This window comes from Pongo abelii, chromosome 15 (assembly GCF_028885655.2).
Source record: "Pongo abelii isolate AG06213 chromosome 15, NHGRI_mPonAbe1-v2.0_pri, whole genome shotgun sequence".
Lineage (NCBI taxonomy): Eukaryota > Metazoa > Chordata > Mammalia > Primates > Hominidae > Pongo > Pongo abelii.
The window spans coordinates 36,599,699-36,624,935 of record NC_072000.2 but is presented as its reverse complement, the minus strand read 5'-3'; the positions used below and the strand labels follow the sequence as shown (position 1 = coordinate 36,624,935).

General features: G+C 35.3%; 1 protein-coding gene across 14 annotated transcripts in view; it reads right to left on the bottom strand.

The window, feature by feature from the left end:
* NPAS3 (neuronal PAS domain protein 3) overlaps window positions 1-25,237 on the bottom strand; it is an 876,176-nt gene that overhangs the window by 839,570 nt on the left and 11,369 nt on the right. The window lies entirely within an intron of this gene.

Sequence of the window (25,237 nt, the reverse complement as noted above, 5' to 3'; positions counted from 1 at the left end):
AGTATATATGGATATTAGTCCTCAACTAAGGAGTAGTATCTAAGCATAAAAAAATTAAAATGTGATCCAAAATGGAGCTTACAAAACATCACTTCTACTATTATGCCTGCTGAAAGCTATCAGTATTATTTTAAAGTTATTTATCTTCACTTATGAAAGTAGGCATTTTTAATAAAGATTGTCTCAGGGAATTGAAGATAACATTATAAATGACTTATAATTTACAGTCCTGCTTTTCAAAGCTTATCCATTTCATTAAAAGATGCCTTAAAAGCTATCTTTATTTTAGAGATGATGCACAGGTAGTAAGACTATAAAGAAAAACACAGGCCGGGCGTGGTGGCTCACACCTGTAATCCCAGCACTTTGGGAGGCCAAGGCAGGTGGATCACTTGAGGTCAGGAATTCAAGACCAGCCGGGCCAACATGGTGAAACCCTGTCCCTACTAAAAATACGAAAATTAGCCAGGCATGGTGGGGCATGCCTGTAATCCCAGCTACTCCAGAGGCTGAGGCAGAAGAATTGCCTGAACCTGGGAGGCAGAGGTTGCAATGAGCCGAGATTATGCCATTGCCCTCCAGCATGGGCGACAGAGCAAGAATCTGTCTCAAAAAAAAAAAAGAAAAAAGAAAGACACAGAAATCATTTTCACTAAAGTCCAATCTTAACTGCCACAGAGAAGAGAGAGTGCCATACTTCCAGGTGGTCATTTCTGAAATGGTAATAACATCCTAGGTAGGTGTCATGGGTTGGACTGTGCTCTCTCAAAAAAGGTATGTTGAAGTTCCAACCCCCAGTACCTACTTAGAAATAGGGGTTTTGCAAATGCCATTAAAACGAGGTCATTAAGGTGGATTCTAATCCAGTATGGCCAGTGTTCTTACACAAACGAAAAATGTGTTACAGACACACACACACACAGGAAAAACACCACGTGAAGATGAAGGCAGAGACTGGGATGAGGCATCAAGAAGCCAAGGAGTGCCAGAGATTGCCAGCAAACCTCCAGAAGAAGATAAGAGGGAGGCATGGAACAGTTTCCAACCCTTACAGCATTCAGAAAGGATTAACGCTCCCAACACCTTGATCTCAGAATTCTAGCCTCCAGAATGAAAAGACATAAGGCTGCACTGTTTAAACCACCCAGTTTGCAGCACTTCATTACAACATCCCCAAGAAATGAATACAGTAGGGTAATTATTTTTAATAATTACTTTTAAACTATATATGTGTGTTGTGTGAATTTTTCTGAATGTATTTTTTAATTAGCAATAAAAAGTAGAAGGACAGCCACTTCTTTGAGAAAGGTAAGAGAAAACCATGGAACTGTGCAAGAATCAAAAGGGACATATTATGTTAGGTCTCTGAGTTGGAAAATTAATCAAGTTACAGAATTTGAGGGTAATGAAAGCAACTAAGGGCAGCAACAACAAAACTGTAACGACAAACATTTTGTCTTTTCTCAAAAATTGAGAATTTTCAGATATGAATTTAGTCTATCTCTAGCCTAGGAAAAAATGATATAAAAGAATCAAAATCAAGTTCAGTTGCTTTTCCATTAACACATTTGATTCCTTTTATCCTATGTTTTGAAATTGTTCCAGAGGTTTATAAAATCATTTTCCTTAATATCCAGATATCTCAATGTGTTTTAGAATTTTAGCCCCTACTGTTGCAAATGCCCTTTAAAAAGTTTTTAGTTCCATATTCAACCTGGAAGCTAGTGACTCTTTGCTCTTCTCATTAGCTTCATATTGTTTTCAGTAATTAGTAATGTGGTTTTCTTTTCACTTATTAAGTTAGAAAAGGCAATCCTATGTGACATTCTTTTCTGAATTATAGCAGAGTACTAAAAATTATTTTTAGTGCACCTTGTTTAAAAAGTGTTTCTGAGAAGTAAACATTTATTTGTCTACTATTCATCAACTAATTCCACGACCTACCACTTACTTTTCATTAGCAGGCCAGGATTTTTACAAAGTCTACAAGGCTGATGTTAGTCTTATTTTACAGATAAGAAAGCTGAGATTCAGAAGTGGCACAGTGGACATTCTAATCTAGTACTTCTAGTTCTTCTATCCTAAGAACTGCTTTTCAGTCTGATATACTAAATGCCATCTAAACCTACAAACTCAATCTAACAAAATCACCAATCCTATCCATGTGCAATGCAGAAAGAGGATTTGGTCCAGACCTTTCCATATAAAATGCAATATTTAAGTCACAATATGGGCAGTATTTCCTCATGAAAACTTTGGCACATTATTAGTACATTTTTTTCCTAATGAAATACTTGTTGTGACAATCAGTCCCTAGGACAGTTCGCAATAATCCACACCTCCTAGTACTTGGCACCCTCATGTACTCCCCACTCCCCATCCACACTTAGAGACCACAGGGTTGGTCTCTAAGTCCAACAGAATGTGGACTGAGATTTTTAAGATTAGGTTCTAAGAGACTACAGCTTCTGTTTTGGGTTTTCTCTCTCTCACCACTGTACTCTGATGTGAGTAAATTGCCATTCTGAGGACACTCAGGCAGCCTCTGGTGTGGCCTAGGAGGTGAGGGACTGAGACTACCAGGACAGCCACAAGGAACTAAGGCCTGTCCACAACCACAGGTGTTGAGCCATTTTAGAAAGCAGTGGCTTTTGTTATCCTCAGCAAACTAATGCAGGAACAAAAAAACAAACACTGCATGTTCTCACTTTTAAGTGGAAGCTGAACACTGAGAACACATAGACACGTGGAGGGTACAACACACACTGGGGCCTGTCAAGAGGGACAGCATCAGGAAGAATAGCTAGTGGATGCTGGGCTTAATACCTAGGTGATGGGTTGATCTGTGCAGCAAATCACCATGGCACACGTTTACCTATGTAACAAAACTGCACACCCTGCACAGGTACCCCAGAGCTCAAAATAAAAGTTTAAAAAAAGAAAGAAAGTAGTGGCTTCCCTGGCCCTAGCATTTGACTCCAACCTCATGACAGACTTGGAACCAGAACCACCCAGGCAAGCACTCCGAGATTCCTGCCCCTCACAGATTGTGTTAGATAATAAATGTTGTTGCACAAGCATATTAGTTATGCAAAGTAATATGATTTAAAGTGTGGAAATGTACTATTATTAAACTTTATTACTGGATTTAGAAAACAAGTAATTCATAATTATATTCCAAGTACAAAACTGATGAATTCATTGATATAGTTAAATTTCTACATAAGACACCAACCTATATCACCTTCAGAATTTTAATACTAATAGTTCAAATCAAAACATTTTATATACATTTACATTATATGACAGGTACATTAAGAAGTTTTTTAATGTTTTATTTTTAATTGACACATAATAATACATATTTATAAGGTATAGTGTGATTTCCAATATATACACAAATTAGTTAATGATAAAGTCAGGGTAATTAGCATATCCATGATCTCAAACACTTGTTATTTCTTTGTGGTGAGAACATCCAAAATCCTCTCTTCTAGCTATTTTGAAGAACAAAATACATTATTATTGACTGTAGTCATCCTACTGTGCAATAGAACACCAGAACTTATTCCTCCTAATTCTCACTCTGCACCCCCTGACCAACCTCTCCCCATCCCCTGCCCCTCTAGTCTCCCAGTCTCTGGTAACCACTATTCTACTCTCTACTTTTATGAGGTCAACTTTCTTAGATTCCACACTAGTGAGAAATGCAGTATTTGTCTCTCTGTGCTTAGCTTACTTTGCATAATATAACGTCCTTTAGGTTCATCCATGTTGTCACAAATGACACACACACTCTCACAATGTAATACTATTGCCATGATACACAATGATATCTCCTCAACATATTAATTTCATTTATTTTTGATACCTATCCAGTACTGGGATTGTTGGATCATATGGTACTACTGTTTTTTATTTTTTAGGACCCCCCCATGCTGTTGTCCATAATGGCTGTACTGTTCCTTCCCACCAACAGTGTACAAGAGCTCCCCTTTCTCTACATCCTTGCCAGTATTTGTTATTTTTTGTCTTTTTGATAATAGCCATTCAAACCAGGCTAAGATGATGACTCATTATGGTTTTGATGTGCATTTCCCTGGTGATTAGTGACATCGAACATTTATTCATGTACCTGTTAGCCATTTGTATGTCTTCTTTTAGGAAATAGCTATTCAGATGTCTTGCCCATTCTTTAATCAGATTTTTTTTCTATTGAGTTGAGTTCTTTATACAGTTGAACCTTGAACAATGCTGGGGTTGGGGGCACCAACCCCCGACAAAGTTGAAAATCTGTGTATAACTTCTGACTCTCCAAAAACTTAACTACTAATAGCCTATGTTGATAAGAAGCCTTGCCAATAACATAAACAGTTGATTTCCACATACTTTGTAAATTATATGTTGCATTATATATTCTTATAATAAAGTAAGCAAGAGAAAACATTATTAAGAATATCCTAAGAACAAGAAAATATATTTACTATTCATTAAATGGAAGTGGATCATGAAAAAGGTCATCATCATCTTTTCATTGAGTAGGCTGAGGAGGAAGAGAAAGAGGAGGGGTTGGTCTTGCTGTCTCAGAGGTGGCAGTAAATCCTCATGTAAGTGGGCCTGTGCAGTTCAAACCCAAGTTTTTCAAGGTTCAGCTGTATCTTCTGGATATTAGCCCCTTGTCAGATGCATAGTAGTGAATATCTTCTCCCATTTTGTAGGTTGTCTCTTCACTCTGTCGATTGTTTCCTTCACTGTGCAGAAGCTTTCTAGTTTGATGTAATTCCATTTGTCTATTTTTGCTTTTGTTGCCTGTGCTTTTTGAGGTCTTATTCAAAAAATCCTTGCTCAGGCCAATGTCATGAAGTGTTTCCCCTATGCTTTCTCATAGCAGTTTCATAGTTTGGGTTCTTACGTGTAAGTCTTTAATCCATTTTGAGTTAATTTTTGTAACTAGTGAGAGAGAACTGTCTAGTTTTATTCTTCCACATGTAGATATCCAGTTTTCCTAGTACCATTTCTTGAAGAGATTGTCCTTTTCCTAATGTGTATTCTTGACATCTTTGTCAAAAATCAGTTGGTTATAAAAGCATGGATTTATTTCTAGCTTCGCTATTCTCTTTCATTGGTCTATGTGTCTGTTTTTATGACATTACCATGGTGTTTGGTTACTACTATTTTGTAGTATATTATAAAGTTAGGTAGTATAATGCCTACAGCTTTGTTCTTTTTTCTCAAGATTCTTTAGCTATTCAGGGACTTTATGTGGTTCCTTGCAAATTTTAGGATTGCTTTTTCTATTTCTATAAAGAATCTCATTGGTATTTCTATAGGTATTGCACTGATTCTGTAGATTGCATTGAGTAGTATGGCCATTTTAATAATATTAATTCTTCCAATCCATTAACATGAGATATTTTTCCATTTGTTAGTGTCCTCTTCAATTTATTTCATCAATGTTTTATAGTTTTCATTGTAGAAGTCTTTCACTTCCTTAGTTATATTTATTCCTAGATTTTTTTTATCTATTATAAATGTGATTGATTCTTTCTTTTTCAGATAGTTTGCACTTTGTCTATAGAACCACTACTAATTTTTTGTATATTGATTTTATATCCTGCAATTTTGCTAAATTTGTTTTTTAGTCCCACCAGCTATTTTTAAATGGCGTCTGTAGAGTTTTCTATATACAAGATCATGTCATCTGCAAACAAGAACAATTTGACTTCATTCTTTCCAATTTGGATGCCCTGTATTTCTTTCTCTTCTCTAATTGCTCTGGCTAGGATTTCAGTACTATGTCAAATAGAAGTGGTGAAAGTGGGCATCCTTGTCTTGTTCCAGATTTTTAGAGAAAAGGGTTTCAACTTTTCCCCATTCAGTACAATGTTAGCTGTGGGTATGTCATTTCTGGTCCTTATTGTGTTGAGATACATTCTTTTTATACCTGATTTGTTTAGGGTTTTTATAATAAAGAAACATTGAATTTTGTCACATGATTTTTCTTCATTTATTGAGATGATCAGATGGTTTTTGGCCTTCATTCTGTTAATGTTATGTGTCAAATTTATTGAATTGTATACGTGGAACCATTCTTGCATCTCAAGGATGAATCCCACTTGATCACTATCAATGAGCTTCTAGATGTGCTGTTGAATTTAGTTTGCTAGTATTTTGTTAAAAGATTTTTGCATGTATGTTACTTTGTGACACTGGCCTTTTTGCTTTTTGTTGTGTCTTTGGTTTTGGTATCAGGGTAATGTTAGCCTTTTAGAATGAATTTGGATCAATTTCCTCTACTTCAATTTTTTTGAATAGTTTGATAAGAATTGGTATTAGTTCTTCTTTAAATGTTTGGTAGAATTCAGCAGTGAATCCATCAAGTCCTGAGCTTTTCTGTGCTGGGAGACTTTTAGTACTGATTCAATCTTGTTACTTGTTATTGGTCTGCTCAGGTTTTCTATTTTTCATAGTTCAATACTCTGTTTTGCTATCATTTCTTTCTTTTTGTGTTTTAGAGACAGGGTCTTGCTCTGTCACCCAGGCTAGAGTGCAGTGGTGTGATCATAGTTTATTGCAGCCTCCAACTCCTGCGCTCAAGAGATCCTCCCACCTCAGCCTCCCTAGTTGCTTAGCACCACCACACCGAGCTAATCTTTTTATTTTTTTTTGTAGAGATAGGGGTCTTGCTATGTTGCCCAAGCTGGTCTTGAACCCAGCTTCAAGCAATCCTCCTGCCTTGGCCTCCCAAAGTGCTAGGATTACAGGCGTGAGCCACTGCACCTGGCCTCAAACTGCCATTGTTTTAGGCTTCTCTAATTACACATTTTAAAATGTATAACCTTTCTCTGGCAGAATATATGGGCTGCCTATTTACAACAGATGTATCTATTAAATCTTCAGAATTTTTTCTACTCATATAGAATTTTAAACATCTTCATTAATATATTTCTTTCTCTATTTATATCACATTGTATGCATATATGTAACCATTGGACTTTTTTAACTTAAAGAAGTAATCAGGAGGTTGAGAGTTATGCCCTGTTTGCATAAATATGGTATACTGGATGGGAATGTGGGATCTGAATTCAGGAGACATAGACTGCAATCCTGGCTATCAAATTTGCTAGTTATATGACCTTGGTAATTTACTTAACCTCTCTGTTCCTCACATCCTCATTTATAAAGTGGCAATAACACCTACCCCATAGAGTTGAATAAGAAATGAAGAATACAAAAAACACTCTTAGTACAGAGTATAGCATGCATATAGCAAATACTAAATCAATTAATGTTCTTTTTTTTTTTTTTCAGTGTAGCAAAATGTACAACAAAAGAGCTGAAGAAAATTTCCCAGTTGGGGATAATATTGTTTTGGATATTATCAGTCATTTTGTCTATATTCTGATCAGCATTTTTTATAAATGTGATCACTTTGGATTTTGCATTTTAGTCAGGACAAAATAATTATTCTTTGAATATTATTTTAAGGTATACCAAGGAAGAATAGCAAAAAACTGAATCTTCCATTAATTAATGGTGTCTCAGACCTCCCAAATCATGGCTTCTCAGTGTATTTTTCTTTATCCTGTAACAATAATAAAAGTCCTAATACTGAGGATCAGGATCATTCATGCCATGCAATTATCATATTACTTGCTACTTACAGAGAACTTTAGAATCTATAAAGCATTTTCCAATGCATTACCTAATTGAATCATCTACTAAGTTCTAGTTGAATACTAAAAATTAATTTTAAATGTAAAATTAATTTAAACATTAAAATGGGGAGTCCAATTCTGTCTAACTTCAAAGTCAATCATGGCACTAATGACTGCCTCTGTCTCTTGGATTATTCGTCCAGGGGAAGAAGGGGACAAACTGGGTGGAAGCTGTGGACCACCATGTCAGTAAATATGTGCAGGGATCGCGATCTACCCTCCTCGGCATCAATTATACAGGGAATACCCACTCCATTCCCTCCCCTCACAGCCAGCTCTTTGCTGAGGTAAAAGGAAAACCTGTCTTTGAAAAAGCTAGAGAACCCAGTTTCAAAGTTTTTCTCTTCTTTTTTCCCCCATGATTTGCTTTGGAACAGCCTGATCCATTATCTTTTTTAGCAGCTCATTATTTCAATTTAATGTCCTTATCTGCTGTTTCTTTCCACTTGGCAAAGCTCCTCTTATCAAATGTTACTCTGTATTTAAAATCTGAAAGATAGCTAATATGGGGCCTATTACAGCAAACACAGAAAAAAACCTTATTTTGCCATTATTTATTTGCATTCAGAACTGCCTTCCTTTTTGGAGCAAGTTCTTTAGCCTCAGAAGATATAGTTTTTATCATTAAATTCTTTTACACTTTCTTCAGAATCGTCAGCTATCACCACTATGAGAAAAGCCACTGGATAGCAGCCATTTAAATGATAGATGACTTTCCAAAAGAAAGGAGATGAAGGGATCTTGAATTAGAAGGAAATGTGCACTTTAAAATTGTGGTTAGGCAGCTGAGGCAAAAGGATCACTTGAACCCAGGAGCCCAAGACCAGCCTGGGCAATATAGTGAGACCCCACCTCTTTAAAAAAAAAAAAAAAAAAAGAAAAACTACCCCTGGCCAGGTAGTGAGATTACAGGTAGCTCACGCCTGTAATCTCAGCACTTTGGGAGGCCAAGGCGAGCAGATCACTTGAGATCAGGAGTTCAAGACCAGCCTGACCAACATGGTGAAACCCTGTCTCTACTAAAAATACAAAAATTAGCCAGGCATGATGGTGCATGCCTGTAATCCCAGCTACTCGGGAAGCTAAGGCAGGAAAATTGCTTGAACCCGGGAGATGGTGGTTGCAGTGAGCCAAGATCGCACCACTGCACTCCAGCCTGGGTGACAGAGCGAGACCCAGTCTCAAAAAAAAAAAAAAGAAAGAAAGAAAGAAAAGCTACCCCCCAAAGGTTTGTGGTATAAACTCTGAAATTTTAGCATTTTCTTAGATTTCACAGTTGTTAGTAATCTATCTCTTGTTAATACTTGCATTTAATACGCTGCCATTTATAAACACAGTATCTTCTTATTAAGACATTTTAATCATTTATTAATGGCTTATTAAGTGGTTTGTCTTGTTCCAGCTTTATGCCAATGTTATTACTTGCAGTTTGAAATAAATCAGTAGCAGTTAATAGTTTCAAAATTCATTTTAATAACAAAAAATCTAGTCTTATGTTTTTCAATTTAAACCAATATTAATAAACCAACTCACTTTTTGGCATCCTCCTCTACAGGCAGAAATTCTTCAAAATATCACCCACATGTCCTCTCCTTCCCTTTATTACAGAAAGACCCTAAATCCACATAGAAACAGTTTCTTACTAACATCAAAAAGCAACACAACACTGTACCAAAATATTTGTTAATTCAGCTTCCTTTTTTTTCTAATCACCTGTTTTGACCCCAAAGCTGCAAATGAACATTATTTGAGGAGTTTTATATTTGTGTTTAATTATTTACTTAGAGTAAATAATTAACTTGTGTTCATTTGTATTACACTTAGGCAACAGAATATCAATATTCTATTCTGTATTTGAACTTCCAAGCCACTGTATTCACTCTTTTATGTTTTATTTACCCCTAAAATTTAGCTTCCTAAAAAGAATCTAAATGAGACGGTGACTGAGTAGCAAAGGTCATAGCTTCTGAAAGACTTAGTTCCTCATCTATAAAATGGGGATATATCTTCCTCAGAGGGTTACTGGAGGAATTAAATGAGATAATGTATGTAAAGCTCTCAGCATGGTGACTGAGACAAAGTTCAAGAAATGTTGCATTTATGGTGACAAGGATGATGAGAATGAGGATGATGACAATCATCATGATGATGATGGAGGGTGTGTCCGGGTAGGATATCACATGATATGCACACTATTGATGACGAAGAGGCATCCTCAATTGGAGATATGGAGCAATTTATCACAACACGTTACTGAGATTCAGTGTGAAAACAGCAGGACCAATATAAGGTGGCACTACTACAATCCGATACGAATTCAATTTTTTTTTTTTTTTTTTTTTTTTTTTTTTGAGACAAACTCTTGCTCTGTCACCAGGCTGGAGTGCCGTGGCGCGATCTCGGCTCACTGCAACCTCCGCCTCTCTGGTTCGAGCAATTCCCTGCCTCAGCCTTTCGAACAGCTGGGACTACAGGCACGTGCCACCACACCCAGCTAATTTTTTGTATTTTAGTGGAGACAAGGTTTCACCATGTTGGCCAGGATGGTCTCGACCTCTTGACCTCGTGATCCGCCCACCTTGGCCTCCCAAAGTGCTGAGATTACAGGCGTGAGTCACCACACCCAGCCGAATTCACATTTTTTTTCAGAGAATTGTATTTAGGCTTCAAATTACTGGTCAAATATTACTTTGAGTTTTAAGTATTTGTTTCTGTAATAGAAATAGTCACAAAATATTTTCAAAAACAAAAATGTTTATTTCAAGAACTGCCATGAAATTATCACTTACATGGAGAATTAAGCAGCACAAACATTTCTCTAAATACTTCCAGAGGTTAGTAAACATGTTTAAACACATATGCTGAGGAAAACAAAACTAACCCAAACACAAAACGCTGCTGTCAGGGTTCTTATGATTGAATAAAGCTGTCTTATTGCAGGTTTTCACCTGCTACTATTTCTTAAATGATCACTGCTAGGTTTTATGTAAGTTCTTTCCTTTTTTCTAATTCCACATCAAGCATATAAGTATATATGCACTATGAATAAAATTCATGGACATGAAATGATTTCATTCTATAGTAAGAAATCCAAATAATGTTTTAAAAAACAAATAAATGTACGACTGCGTTTGACTAATTGGTAGAATAATGAAGAAAATCCATTTTTATTACTTCTGAATTAATGAAAGCTGTAATAGTGCATGAAATAGCTGCTCACCCTTCCCTTTAAAAAATGGTCTACAATTTGACATTCCACCGTGGTGTTCTTGGTGATTTGTCAGAGACGCTCTCTCAGCCAACCACCATTAAGCACTGGAAGAGGTATGTCTTTTTAGCTTCCATTTGTATTCAAAAATGACTCTTTTTATATTAAAATCTGATTTTATTTTTACTTTTCTCCTGCTGTTCCAAGAAATATTCAAGGATACAAACATAAGACATGGCTTCTCCATGGCTACTCTAATAAATATTATTTTTCCTGCTTCTCTCCAGAACTCATTACATAACTTTGGTAATCACTGTAAGGAATATGTAAAGAATATTTAAGTCAATGGAAAAAAACTACATAAATACAAAGAAAACATAAAAGTAAGTAAATCCTCTTGGGTGATCTCTCTTTTAAAGTTGTTCCACATGTTTGATTACTATCATATAACCAATATATTACACTTCTTTTCCAAAGTTCCCTAACATATACTTGGAAGGACAGGAAGAACTACAGATCTGCCTAATTCAACAATTAAGTACTCATTACTCACCAAAAAAAAAAAAAAATCGAAACTCACATAAAACATCATTAGATATCACATGTCTCTTATGTAGCATTCATAGAATGTTTATGCCAGTTGACATAAGCTACCTGACTTCAGTCAGCATATCCCCTCTTTTTGGGTATAGGTGGGCACAGAAAGAACATAGATATCATCACTACATGAATGTTTGCTACTTGATAAATTCAGCAAATATAGTTTTCCCCTCAATAAACCCAAAAATACTCAGGAATCTCGACACAAAGTAGTGATGCTGTTACTGAGGAAATGAAGTATGCCCGACGCTTCTAAAACTAGCACTATGTGTATATTCATGCAGCTACATGAAAGTGCTCACTCCTTTACATCATAGTCGTAATTAAGTCTCTGTCTACGAGAAACTGGAACACAATTCATGCAGGCTGCAGAAGGTTTCATGAAAGAAAAGAAGTTTTAAACTGGCAAAATTAAAATAAAATCAAAGTATATGAAATATTTACTCACGTAAATGTAAACATAGTTTTCTGAAGGCTTAGCTTATTTCAGTTTTCTAACTTTAATATTATTAGACTCAAGGTCATTACTTATGTTTGGAATCTTTACTTGAACTACAGTTAAAGTGTGAACACAGATGCACACATGTGCACACACACCCCCTCACAAATGTATTAAATACCAGGCAGCCCCTAGTAACAATCAAGCCAAGTGTGGTTTCTGGGGCATAAGAAGCAAAGCAAAGGTTTCAGAGCAAGAACACTGAGGCAGAAATAAAGAAGTTCAAAAATCAGTCAAAATAAGCAAATAGTGTGTCTAAAAACCAGGAGGTCAAAGACAGATTAAAAAGGACAAATTTCACTGGTCAAAGCAAACAAGACTTACATCAAGCTTGTCCAACCCAGGGCCCAACACAAATTCTTAAACTTTCTTAAAGCTTTATGAGATTTTTTTTGCCATGTTTATTAGCTCATCAGCTATCGTTATTATTAGTGTATTTTATGTGTGGCCCAAGACAATTCTTCTTTCAATGTGGCCCAGGGAAGCCAAAAGATTGGACACCCCTAACTTACATGTTACAGTTTGGCAGAGCAAGACAATACAACCACCATCACCATTTTGTTATGAGCCTGTTCTGGGGCCACTTCATTTTCTAAAGTTTAGTGTGTTTTCCTGCCCATGTATTTATTTACCCACTCACTCATTTCATGTATAATATACTGAGCACGTACTATGTGCTAAATATTGTATAATTCAGTTTTGGGTCCCATTGAGTTTGAGGTATCCATGGGAAGTATGAATGGCCATGGATAATATACAGCTGTGTATACAGGTTTAGAGACGAGGAGAGAGATCTTGATGGAAAATGAGAAACTGGTGTTGTCAGCATCTTCAGTCTTTTTTATGAAGCCATGAGAATGAATGCCAGGGTCCTGGAGGGAGTGCAGAATGAGATGAGTAGAAAACCTAGACAGAACTCTGGAAATCAAACTGATAACTGGGAGGAATACCAGAAAAGCATGACATCACGGAAGTCCAGGGATCAAAGTAGCTCAAAAAGAAAGGAGTGATCAATAGTGTCAAATGCTGCCAAGAGATTATGGAAGATAACAACTCAAAGTGTCTATTGGCAGTAGATGACCTCAGGTTTGGAGGTATACAAGGAAGCTGAATGTAGTTGGTTAAGGAAAGACTGAAGATAATGGTAGGTTCATGGCGTTGGTGGGCGGGGGTTATTAACCCTTCTGGAAGCATTCAGTTATTTGGGGGAAGAGAACTTTCATTTTAAATAATATATAAGATGAAAAAACCAAGGTAGACCATAGGGGTCACAGGCTTTTTTAAAAAGAGAAATAAATCTTTAGGTGGCAATTAAAAATGGAAAGGCCCAACTTTGAGGGGAACTGATGAAGTATATTTAAGGAAACACTGGGTGAGTCTGAGTTAACGGAGTACAGCAAAGAGTGGTTATAATGTAAAAGCTAAACTGGAGCTTTTCTGTACTGAGTTGGAGTGGTGGACAGTGAATGTAACTGCAATAATTCCAAAGCTAGTTTTTCTACATTTATGCTAGAAAATGTCCTATCCTAAAAATCTCAGAGATAACGAGAACTTCTGTAAGCCCATAATGCTTACTGTGATTTTACCACCAAATTCAGGATTAAGAAGTGCACAGTCCCCACACTAAGAGACAGAAGTCAGCCCAAAGGATAAGGGAGTAACTCTGTTAAACAAAACTGAAAATTTTTAGCTTTCAAAGTTGTTAAGAGAATAGGCAAATGCAAAATAAAATGCTGGAATAGAAAATGAATACTTAGGCCAGGCGCAGTGGCTCACGCCTGTAATCCCAGCACTTTGGGAGGCCGAGGCAGGCGGATCACCAGGTCAGGAGATCGAGACCATCCTGGCTAACAAGGTGAAACCCCACCTCTACTAAAAATACAAAAAATTAGCCGGGCGTGGTGGCGGGCACCTGTAGACCCAGCTACTCGGGAGGCTGAGGCAGGAGAATGGCGTGAACCCGGGAGGCGGAGCTTGCAGTGAGCCAAGATCGCACCACTGCACTCCAGCCTGCACCACAGAGCAAGACTCCATCTCCAAAAAAAAAAAAAGAAAGAAAGAAAATGAATACTTATAATAACCCACACTTAAAAGATATCAAAGATAAGTTACAAATTAACAAATTCAAATGTTTAGAAAGTTAATAAAGAGCTTATCACTATGTTTGATATATAATAACAGTGAAATAACCAGTAATTATTAAAATCTTATTTTTAAAACTGTAAAACATATATATTTACACAGCTTTTTCCGGGAAGAAGAGCATAGCATAGAGATGGCATACATTTTTCAGAAAAAAGATCAGTCTTCCCACGCAGACACTGAACATCGAAGACCAGTTTCATCTGGAACTGGGAAGCCAGAATTAATTTGGACAAATTAACTAAAATCATCGTCATGCTAAGGCACCACACCAAACAGCCATTCATGGTTATACTGGTTTGTGGAACTCAGTGCTCTCACTGGAAAAATAGAAAGGTTTTGGCCAATAGATTGAGTTTTCAATATTAACACTGAATAGAATCTCTAACTGTGTTATAGAGTAGATCTCTGTCTAAATTTTCATGGTGTGTACAGGGGGCATATTTTAGATGTGTTTTCAGACATACTTAGGTGTATACATAAACATATCAAAAGTAATTTGGGTTTCGGAAAAGTGGATGTGTTTCCTTACCTGTGCATTAATAAACTGGTATTTAAATTTTATTCCAACATGTATTCAAGATATATGTCAATATGTCTGAATAAGGCTAATATGCATTAAAGACAAAATTCAGTGTCAACAGATTATAAACTTTGGAGAAAGTAAGCTATGTCCAGAGTAAAGACAGAAAGGAATAAGTATATTTGAACTACTGATCCACTCTTTCCCTGGAGCTATTAATGATTTCATTTCTTTTAACATATTAAGTTCAAGCAAGTTTATCAAGGTTTAGCTCACTACTGGTTTGTATGAAATAACAATGTTCATCACTATCAGTCAATCATGGTGAGGAGCTAAATTAATTGTGGTTATTTCATGTAACCTTGCATGATATTTTCAGTGCAAAGATTCGTGTTATAGGTACTATATACCCAAGGCCATGTGATGACTGAATTGTGCCAACAGAGGAGAAATCCCTAGAAAAACTGTCAGCCCTCTTTGTAACCTGTTCTATTTTACATGATTGAATTTTTCAATTTTGGCCTAATCAACTTAAATTATTATTGGTACAATTTTGTGAAATATAGAATTAATGCAATTCAAATTTTATGGAATTATAACTGACTATAAAATGGGTTTAATATGATTCTAATTTGAAATCATTCATTGTTCCAGAATTCATCTATTTGGTGGTATCATTTGAAAGTTAAAAAAAAAATCAATGGTATATTTGGTTGTAACTGATTTTCTTCACTCCTTGCTTAATAGAGAGCTGTGACACATCTTGAATCTAAAACTATTATCTGTAGAGTTACAGGGGTATAATCTTCAGGGACCCCACAACATAGGATATAAACAATTCAACTTTGAAACCCAAAATACACTAGGAATTACTAAGCATTAGTTAAAAATATATATTGAAAAATGCTTATATTTCTCTATTAATTTCTTTTTTACATCTGAGATCATGGGGTATGTTATGTGTGGTTGTAGATTTTTGACAGACATGGGAAATTCCTGGGATGAAATGTAAATATCAACAGGCAGAATTAGAACTGGAATTCATTTATTCCTTCATTTTCTAACTCTGTTCCAGGAAGGTGTTTCAACACTGGGGGTGCAAAATGGAGACCAATTTGTTCCCTTCTAGAAAGGTCACAATTTATGTAAAAAGACAAGTACAGAAGAAGACTATACTTTATTTCTTCATCATCCATCATTTTGGTTAATGGTCCTCGATATTGGTTATGGATATCTTGAGTTTTCGCAATAGATTCTGATAGTGAACTATGATCAGCTTCTCAAAAGACAGGTAATTTCCATGTTATGTTGTCACCTCTTCATGAGCATCTTACACCTTGATGTCTTAGCGTGATCTCCAAAGTTTATGTAAGTTACGTAAGTAGTCCCATTGCAGAGAAAGACTGCAATGTATCCAACAAAGCATATTTTGGTCTGTGTGATCTCACTACTTATTCGAGTACACTTTGATAATTAATTTGCATTAAATTATATTAATATATATTGTTATATCCTATTGAGATAGACATTGAGCTAGAAGACTAGAAAGGGAAAAAGCAAAATGCCAAAATCATTGGACATTGATTGCAGGTGAATGCTTAATTTTAAAATTGAATCTGAGTTGACCAGAAGCCACAGGTTCTTTTGACCAAGCCTTTTAAGTGAGCTACAATAACAAATTACGGTGCATACAAAAGTGTGACTCCATGCAAAAGGTAGGAATATATTATGACCATAAGAATGCCCATGCCACCATAATTTACAAAATGCATGTCTATTCACAATTGAAAAGATGGTATAAACTATGCAGGAAATAGAACTACAGATTACAACTTGCTAAGCAAGATTGTAATCTCCTCATAACCATCTTTTAATGTAATACCTCACCATTATGCTAGGCAGGATCAAACTTTTGGTCAATCTATTTATGTTATAATTGCAATCATTAGCTTTACAGGACAGTTACTATGAAACCAGAAGATAAGTAAGGTGATGATTTAGTACAATTTGAGAGTGCAAAAATGCTTAATACCAACAATGTCTATGGGAGGTATTAAAAGGCAAGATAGAAGAGGAGAGCTATAGGGTCAGCTAGACTCATACTGGGATTAGGAGAAGGGTATGGGGAAGAGAAAAACAGTGTGATGCACAACAGTTATGTGGGGAAATGGAGGGGCCCCAGAAGAAAGAATGAACTAGAAAACAACTTTACAAGAGTCAGAAGGTAGCTAACATGGTAAAAGAATGTCATCCCATCAATCCAGACTGAGGCTTAAATCCAATTTCAAAACTTTACTAGCTATGACCTCATCTACAAAGGAGAAATATTACAGAACCTATCTTATTGGGTTATGGAGAAATTTAAGTGATCTAATGTAAAGATGAAAAAGTGAACTTTAAACAAGGTAAAGTTTATGGGTAAATAGAACAAACCAGGAAGCGAGCATGCTTACAAAAAGGACAAACACCAACTGTGATAAAATAGAAGACATGAGAACAGGAATACATTAACATCATTAGGACCCATCCACTACTGAATCAGCTAAACCGAAACAAACCTGGTGTACTCCATCACACGATTAATGCTTAAGAAATTTGGGGAAGATTACATATTTGGAACCTTCATCATTTTCTCTCCAAATTGTTGACTTTGTGTTGCATTAAGCTCAAGGCAGCTCTCAACTACAGGACTACGCCACCACTAGGTCCTCTCATCCCTCTATAATAATCTCCATTTTAGTGGTTCAGATTGTTGAGAGACAAGTCTCTATGTCTCTCACATTTCTGCACATCTTGCAGACAAAGTACTATTAACTGTCCTTTGTTAAGGACTAATTAAGGTTGTACAGAGAACAGTCTTGGAAGACACAGTGTCTTCCTCCAGAGTAAAAGGAAGACATGTTTACTGCCTGTTTTAAAAGATTCAGGTTCCCTAAACTCAAGGGTCCTCTTGTAACACAACCTACTGCAATACTGTGTGTACAGGTATCATTTGACCCTCTTTTTATCACCCTGTGGGAAATGGGGCTCAGATAATTAACTTACACACTAATATTGTTAATGCTGTGAGTAATAAACTGTCCTTCATCTCCGACCCAGCATTCATTAAAGTGTGGCAGGCCATGGCTTGAAAGCAGAGTAAAATCTAAGATCCTTCACAATTCTTGACATCGATCTTTAGGGAAAACAGACCCCCTCGAATAACTGATAAAATGGTATGAAGATGCTGTTTCAGTAGATTATTGGATTTCCTGAAGCCCATTCACTGACTGCTATAACACTGATAGACCACAGGACAGAAGATGCCTCACTCAGTCAAGGCCTACTGAAAGTCTTTGTGACCACGTATGAAATAGATGCTGCTTACAAGTGAATAGCAGCAGAATACAGCTTGGTGTTTATCCTTGAAACAACACTTAGTAAATGAAAACAGTTGCAGGAGGGGGAAAGGGTCCAGATCTTGTGAAGTCTAACGTGGTTTGGTTCAACCCAAGTCTAAACACTTGCTGTGGAGGCCTTTCTACAAAAATACACTATAGCCATCTATAAATCCCAAGTTTAAATTCTATTTCAGCATTGAGTAGATATTTCCAATTCTGTTTTTTTTTTTTGGTTGTTGTTTTGGGGTTTTTTGTTGTTATTGTTATTTGTTTGATGTTTTGTTTTGTTTTGAGACAGGGTATCACTCTGTTGCCCAGGCTGGAGTGCAATGGCATGAACATAGCTCACTTCAGCCTCAAATTCCTGGGCTCAAGCAATCCTCCTCCCTCAGCCTCCCAGGTAGCTGGGACTACAGGTGTGCACTATTAAGCCTGGCTAATGTTATTTTTTTGTAGAAACGTGGTCTCACCATGTTGCCCAGGCTGGTCCCGAAATCCTGGGCTCAAGTCATTCTCCTGCCTAGGCTGTGATTACAGTGCTGGGATTATAAGCATGAGCCATAGGTATTTCCAATTTTGGTTGACACTACATATCACTCAATTCTAAATTTCTTCATTGGTGGTAGATTTTTACCACAGTTAGTGACTTTTAACTAGATAGAAAAATATGGTTAGCAATGAAAATATGTACAACACAGGTATTTAACCCAACTCATGACATTTACCCATTTTTATACTCAATGTTGTGATAAAATTAAAATTTTTTTTCTAAAACAATGTCACTATGAGACATTGTTTCCAGGGGAGGTACTTCAAAGTGTTGACTAATGTATCTATATATGTGTGGTATGGGAGACAAGCAAGGGCACACTAAAGGTTTTTCATGTTCTATTAATTGAAAACATGTTTGTTTTGATAGGCTCCTTTTAAAAATTCAAATAAAGTTCACCCCTGACTCTGAATTGTTCTAATCAGATCATCTTCTAATACCTAGCCAAAATTAGCTTCAGGAAAACAGAGTTTTGATGAGTGATGAGGGGGAAAAAGGAGTTATGGAAGTCTAGTACACATTATAACATTTTAAAACATTTTCCTAAGTGTCTTCATAACGGAAAAATAGAAAATTACCTTTTGTAGAACTGTATTTCTTTGGGGAACAATATTTTATCAGTGGTATATTCAATTATTACTGACAAGAGCTATAACTACATACTTAGAGGGATTAAATACTCTTAATCTACATATGATACATAGAATATATGTATAATCTACACACACATATAGAAATTAAGCAAAAAAGTTAATCATCTTACAAAAATATACAAGCAATACCTATTAAGTATCATTAATTGGGAATTTTCAAGAAACCATAAATAAGTGATACGTCTATTTTAAAAGTCATTAATTTACTAGATGAAAGAAATCTCATCCACTTGTAAATCTTCAAATCTGTCTGCACTACAAACCTCAAATCAGTTAACCTTTACAAGTAAAGGAGAAGAATTAGGAGAAAGTGCTTTTTAAAAACAAGGATAAAAAGAAATAAGTAACTGTTGTAGTTTGGGTAACTATCTCACCACAGAAATTTATTCCTCTATAAATGTTTTAGGAACACACAAAATCTTCAGAGATTAGTTATTCCCTTAAGCAGTTGCCTGTCCATCAAATATTACATTGTTAACTTCCTTCTTCATGGTATATCATCTAGTTTTCCAATATTTCCAGAGTTCTTCTACTGTCTCAATTGAATTTAACAAACAAATGTATTTATCTCCAAACATTTTAGTATTTTTCTTTAGTGTTACATTGAGTCATGGCATCATATGTCACTTTAAAATTTAACTTAAGGCATCCTATAGCTTCCATTGCAAAGTCCTCTGGACACCTTGAAATAAGATGTTTCCTTTCAAAGATGTTTTCATGAAGAAAAATATTTAAACATCCTATATTTTATGGACTGAAATCTGTATAACAAGCACCATATTTGACATAAAAAAATTTATTTAATCATTTTATAAATATGGAATATTTGTAAATGTTAATGACATTGGAAAAACAATCTGCCAGTTATAGCACCTCATCTCATTATTTTATATTATATATCCACATAATTCAAATCACATAATCATAGATTTTTGCAGCTGGAAGTAGGTATTAGCAACTGAATATGCAAATAAAGAAACTGAGGCTGTGAAAGGTTAAAGAACCTAGGTAGAATACAACTTCCTACAAAGATAATGGAAGACTGACACTGGTGACCAGGATTTATGCCATCCCATGCTGCTGCACCAGTTCCCAAGCAGCAAGTAACCAGTGGTAATTCATAATGTATTGCCCTGACAACCTCGATATCCATGGGCTTCTGTCTTAAGTACACATTTATTACTGAGCAATGGAACTCTTGCTTTTTGCCTGCCCACTGTTGTACACAAAGATTGACACCCTTTGGTGCATCTTGACTTTCAGAGCTCTCTACTAACTTCTGTCCTAGTGTATTTCACTGGCAGTTTAAAAATCCTGATTCAGCAATGTTATGTCAATACTATTACAGCTATCTTTTAAAATATACAAAACCACATTAGCTAGAGGATGGTGTCACTATCGTAAAAAGGGCTATGTCCCAATCATTTGTTTCAGTTGCTATGCAGCCACATCAATACGGCACAGATTAAGGCCTCAGGAAATTCTTAACATTCTGAGGTAAATATAAAGATGTGGGAAGATTATTTCTTTTTGTTAAGACTGTTGTACCTTGCTAGTAGTTGTATCACATCTGAAATGGATGCTGAAATGTAGATATACCTAACTTTTTATAGTTATAAGCTTCCCTATGTTTTATTTTTTAAATGATCCTGATCTTTCTCGTCCTAAAAGCAATAATATATGTACTGTATGAAATTAAACCCTATGGATGAAACCACATGCAAGAGCAGTATAGGTTATGGAAAAATATGCCTTTATAATGCTTCTGTTATCTGTGCTGCTAACTATAACTCTTGCATATATAATTCCATTATACTTTTGTAATTCAGGGCTTTGAAAATGCTTTTGAACCATTAATATATTTTCCTGGTTAAAATTCTTTGAGATGTTCTTAACAAGAGTCTTAGATAATGAATTTGGGCAAACTCTGGAACAGTCTTTACAGTATTATCATTCTCATTAATTTTCAGAACTACCCACTGTGTTGAGATGATTGTCATGGACCTAAGACTTCAATTTGGCTAAATATTTTTGCATATATTTCAACATATAAGTAACTAACAGATGTTTAAATGTTAAGTTCATATGGAAGAAATAGTTAAATGTATTTAATCTCATGATTTCTTTGCCACACTAATTCTTATTTTACTATTTCTTTATGTATTACACTATTTCCTCTATACTTTGGCGTATAACAAACCAAAAATTCCAAAATCCCTTCAAAGACAACAATCCTTTAAAACATTCTGGAATGTAAGACATCTATGCATATAAAAATTGAATACATGTAGCATAATTAATTTTTTTAAAAAGAATACCTTAAACAGTGATATAATTAGTAATATAAAATAATTATTTTTATAAAATATACAGAGTTCATATAAAGCAAAGGGCTGGACTTTTTCCTTTTTTCTTTTTTCTTTTTAACAGAGAAAATGGTTTCCATTTATATTCTTATTTGGCTTTATCAACCTGATATATGATACTGCCCTAACCTGCCGGTAAAAGATGGGTAGGAGACTAAAAATAATATGACTTTAAGAGAGTTAATGCAGTACACAGTTCCATACTTTCATCTAGTTTATTCTTTTCTCTCTGCTTGTTTGGTTATCTCTTAAGACTGCTTCTGTTTCCATTGTTTCATCCTTTAGCATTCACATATCAGAGCAATAAGTATTTCATTACTGGTTTATCTGTCCAGAGGCTTGAGAAGCGGTAACAATTAACCCTCCCTTCACAGTGATTGATACAGGCTTTGCTTTCAATTTGTTCCACTACACAGATCATGAAATTCTGAATGCAATCATCCTCATTGACCTACACTTTCAAACACACAGCTACAATGAGACTAAAGTAATTATTAAAAGGAACACAGGACTACCGAGATCTGAAACAAAGTCTTTTAAAAATCTGTTAGATGACCTTCTGGTAAAATTGGCACATTCTGATGCTAAGGAAAATGATAGCTTAGTGTCCCTGTCTGGAAATATTCAATGCAAGCTGATCAATGCATATTATGGTGATTGCATCGGCTGTAGCATGTACTTAGAAAATACAGAAAGCCATTCTAGAACTGTTACAAACACACAGAGTTAAACTGTTAACATTGTGCCTTATCCTGTATAAAATTTTTTCAAAGAAACTGAAGTTCCTGATTTCTGTAAAAAGTAAAATACACTGACCATAGCAAAGAATTAAAACTGGAAACACAATAGTTTTATTTTCTAAGAGTTGCATACCTGAGCCCTACATTTTCCCTCTCCCTGCTCCCTTTAGATGAAGAGTCACAGTAAGAAATGAATACATTTTTCACAAAGTCTGGAAAAATGGCTTCAAATAAATATTAATCTACTGCAATCGATATATATGAGGAATGGAGAGGGGCTGGTAGGAGAGTGGTGACTGCAGAACTATATTAAAACAAGGGTTGCAGTTAAAGAAAATCAGGGCAGAAAGCAAGGCAGCAGGCCTGAGGCTCTAATCACAGAACAGAGTGATGGAGATGAACCAATACTGCATGGATTAGCGATGAATTATTTTGAACCGTAATCATATGCCTGCACAGGAGAGAGGCAAAAACTAACCATTGCTCATAAACTGATCTGCTGATTTCCAGAGACAGAAAGAGAGAAGCAAACAGAGAGAAAAGAATGAATTCATATGCTAAACTAATTCAGAATAATGAAAACCTAAAGATGGGGTTATACTTCACGTAACATTTTATTTTTAATGTCTGCTACATACTACATAATATGGAGTGTTTTGAATATAAACTGTAAAGTTCTTAGATTCAAACAGGATTAAACCAACCATTTCTTCTAAGATTAAGATGCAATATATCTACTCTACATTCTTCGCTGCCCAATAAAACCATTTTTGGACAACTTTGACATCCCCAAAATATAAATGTTTTAAGTATTTATTTATAAAGAAGAAACAGCATTCAAGAAATTAACTTCCTCTGGATAATCTGAAAAATTCATAGCAAATGAAGATTCAATTGTTAAAACTAATTTGGTTAGGAAGAAAAAAATAAAAACTGCTGGTAGCAAGAGATTCCTGAGATTCTTATGAACAGACTGTTTAAATGAAGAGCACTTTAATCAGTAGAGGAATCCTCACGTTTCTAATGTCTTGCTGTGCATTCTGCAGGTTATAGTAGCAGCTGGTAGAGGTCATATATCTTTTGTGAGCATCCCAAAAAGGCTCACTGCCAGACTGTTAAATTATGAATAAGCAATGAACAAAAGAATGCAGATACGGTGGTGACAAGATAATCCAAGCAAATTTATCTATGACAAATTTCACAGGATTAACAAATTACATTTACACAGAACAATAAAAATGTGCAAAAAAAAATGATGAGCCTACTTTGCCTTACAGCATTAGGAAAACAAAAAGTCACCAATCCACTGCATACATTTAAATTTAACTCAATCTAAAGTAAGACATTTATAATGTTCAAGATATCTTTGTAACATTTTTCCATTTTAGATAGACATACACAAACATGGTATATCTCATATATATTTTATATATAATTTATGTTGTAAACAGTGTATATGTATGTGTATCACGTGACATATATATGCTGTGCACACTATATACAAAAATCTTGTATAATTAAAAAAATTCACGTACATGAATAGAATATATATGTTTTTAGAAGTGGATTCTGATGAATAAATTATATTTGTAAAGGGAAAATGCCCCTTCCATCAGCACAATACATACTAGTTAATAAAATATCCATATTCATTAATGTCTCCATTTTCTAGGACCAGAGAGAGAAGTTCTGCAAACAATTTCAATCATTCCACTTGCCACCATTGAAATACTGCCATCTTTCTGAGCTAAAGTGCTTCTGAATGAAGTTTAGAGCTAGCATCCTTTTCCGCAGTGTTACTTTAGCAGAAAGGAAAATTCAGAGATTTAGGGAAGAGAGTGTTAATTATAGCTATATTCACACACAGATGACCCTTAATCCAATATTAAATTTTTCTTTATAAGAAAATTATTTTTATAAATCTTACAAATGAAAACGCCCTAGTTCATCAGATATAATGAAATATTATTGAAATGACCTATAAGTTTATCAAGTGGTCTTAAAATGCTGTGGGACACTACTTTCCAAAATATGCAATTAAGATTTGTAAGTTTAATGTTTTATACTAGGTACCCAACTCACAGCCCTTTAATTCTGCATTAGCATACTGATGATAATATAATACTGTAATCAGATGTAATCTCTTTTAAGATGATCTGATGGCGGTTTAAAATTTTGTAGTCTATTTTTCACTTATACTTCCTATTGACTTTTGTTTTTTATCTTCAACATTTCAGTAAAATATCCCTTTAAATTTTAAGTCCTTTGCAACATTTTATAAGGCAACTTATCCTTTCATAAACAAGATATTTGCTGAATGTAAAAAATGAATCCAATACACAAGCAAATTACCTTGCAACCACAAATACTCAAGCACTTCTTATCTAGTCCTTTTAAGCCCAAAATTTCTATTATACCTGTTATTTTTGAAGAAGCTATTTAGTTGACAATATTACATCCAAAAACGTAAAGATAAATGTGGCATGTTTGTCTGCTACTGCAATCTTGCATATATTCTGCAATGAACACCCACATCACACGCTACAAAGTTTCCTAAAGTACAGCTTTTGTTAAAGAACTGTTATGTATCAGACCAACCCTAGGGTTCCTAGCATAGAGGAAAACAAGTTACCAAACGCTAACTTTCCCTTCTTGAAGATGACTCTGTGTGTGTGCATGCATGTGTGTGTGTGCGTGCGTGCGTGCGTGCGTGCGTGTGTGTGTGTGGTGGGGGGATGGGGGAGTAAATAACTTACCATTTATGTGTTTATTGTGGCCCATTTTAACATGTCGTGTTTTTAATTAAATGAGTGAATGCATGTAAAGCTCTTAGAAGAGTACCTGTTTATTAGCACACG